At 55.4% G+C, this 2,084-nt stretch overlaps 1 pseudogene across 1 annotated transcript; it reads right to left on the bottom strand.

Annotated features, from left to right (window-relative positions):
- Window positions 1–380: 380 nt before the first annotated feature.
- LOC308515512 (TCF3 fusion partner-like) lies at window positions 381–1,840 on the bottom strand (annotated as a pseudogene). Its single transcript has 2 exons — window positions 1,699–1,840; window positions 381–1,156 (listed from the first exon to the last, which is right to left on the bottom strand). The product of its transcript is annotated as a TCF3 fusion partner-like (transcript).
- Window positions 1,841–2,084: the final 244 nt, after the last annotated feature.

Consider the following 2,084-nt stretch of genomic DNA (forward strand, 5'->3'; position numbering starts at 1 on the left):
TGCTGGTTGTAATCAACAAAATGTATGTTAAAATCCTAATTCCCAGAACCCAGAATGTACCTGTATATGGAGATAAGATCTTTAAAGAGGGGATTACATTAAATTGAGGCAGTTCCAGTGGGACCCTTAGCCCATCTCACTGAAGTCCTTATAAGAAGAGGAATGTTGGGGTCCAGCCCCAGCAGGTTCAGGGGTTCCCAAAGGTGTGGACAGAGTCGGCGAAGAAGGAATGACACAGAGGCAGCGTTCAGGTGATCATCGTAGCCAGGTTCTCTTTTTATTGTCCTGTTACATCTATATTTATACTATTTGATCCTATAAGCATGCCTCTATAAGCTTTTTTTTTTCCAAGGAGAGCATGGGGTCTGTTTATTGGGGGGTCAGTCAAAAGGGGAGCTGGCTAGGGTGGGGTAGGGAAGCAGCTTGCCTGGCCCCCGAGAAACCCAACTGGAGTCCAGAGCCTCGAGGGCTTTGAAGCCAAAGTCTTCCTCCACCTTTATCTGCACGGGGGCCAGCTCCGGAGTCAGCAGGATTCCCGCCCTGCGCCCTTCCGGTGGCACTTGCCGCCTCTTCCAACTGCTGGGCCCCTCACCAGGAGCCGGGCTGCTGGCTTCTGTGGGCGCTGGCGTCCTCCTGAGCAGGGACAGCCCCTCTTTCTCCGGAGGCTCGTTCTCAGCGTTGCCTGGGGTGGGGGCGTCTGTGCCCTGGCTGCCCTCGTCCTCCAGTTAGATGGTGAACTGGCTGGACCAGTAGTCGTCGCCGTAGGAGTCCAGCACCCTCATGAGGAACCTCTGCTCCTGCTGGAGTCTCCGTGTTATCCTCTGTATCTGATGGAACCTGTTCAGGACCCGCTCGTTCACCTGCTCGATCTCCCTGCAGTGCCGACCCAGTGCCTGGTACTTCCTGTGATTGAGTTCCCGTTGGCACCGCCTCCGTTGGCCTTGGGCTGTCTCCTCCTCTTCGACTCGCTCCTGGAGACTGGAGCTGCCCAGACCCCCAGACACGAACCCCACTTGGTTCTCAAGCTCACTCTCCAGGATGTGACCACCGAACAGCGGAGGCAGCACCAGCTCCGAGCAGGGAGGTGCTGAGAACTCAAAGCCCACGGCTGCCATGGACCCCTCTCTCTGCTCCAGCTCCCTTTCTCCCTGGCTCCCTGTGCAAAACTTCCAACCTTGCAAACCTCTAGTTTAAAGTGGCTCACAAAACTACACGCCCCATCCGATTTCAGGGCCAGGCATCCAGGCACCGGCCGCTAAGCCTCCTGGGAGTTATAGTTCTCTATTTTCCGCTCGCCTCCCTCACCCCACCCCCACCCCAAGTCCCGGCTGAAAGGCCCTGCTGGCTGGTCTAATGCTTCGGCCAGGCATCTGAGTCACCTCCGTCTTTATTCCTGTCCCGACACTGCGCCATCTGACCACTGAGACTCCCCTCTTGGGAGGCCCCTGGGTCTCCTTCTGGGGCCGGGGTTGTGATGTGGAGCCAGGTCCCCCTCGTCTCCTTCTGGGTCTCCTTCTGAGGCCGGGCTGCATCGCCCCAGGGGACCGGATCATGTCTCCAGGCAGCGACGCAGCCCGGCCTCTGGCCCTGCCTCTGGGTATTCTCTGATCACTGGTGATCAGTGATCTGAGAAGCCGGGCGGGGCAGGGAAGAGGGGACATCCGCCTCTTCCCTGCCCCGACCAGGTTCTCCAATTACTGGCCCAGGGCCCACAAAGGCGGCCCAGTTCTCTGATCACAGAAGCCAGCAAAGGCAGCCCAGTTCTCCGGCTCTTAGCTGCCACCTGGGTTCTGTCAGCAGCAGGCGGCTTCTTCCCTCGTTCCCTTTCGCTTCCCATCATTGTGCCTATCTATGCAAATTAACCTCCATCTTTGTTGGCGGTTAATTTGCATATCACCCTGATTAGCCAATGGGAAGCGTATGGGAGGTACGTTTAATTACCCTTTTTGTCTTTTATTAGATTAGATGGTTACATAATCCCATTATGTGGAAATAGCTGAGTTTGTTTTTAATGTTTTTACTATTGCTATTTCCTAATAAATGATGAGTTCAGAAGCATTCTAGTGCATTGAGGGTCCAGGTTA

This window comes from Myotis nattereri, assembly GCF_964212035.1.
Source record: "Myotis nattereri genome assembly, chromosome: 3".
Lineage (NCBI taxonomy): Eukaryota > Metazoa > Chordata > Mammalia > Chiroptera > Vespertilionidae > Myotis > Myotis nattereri.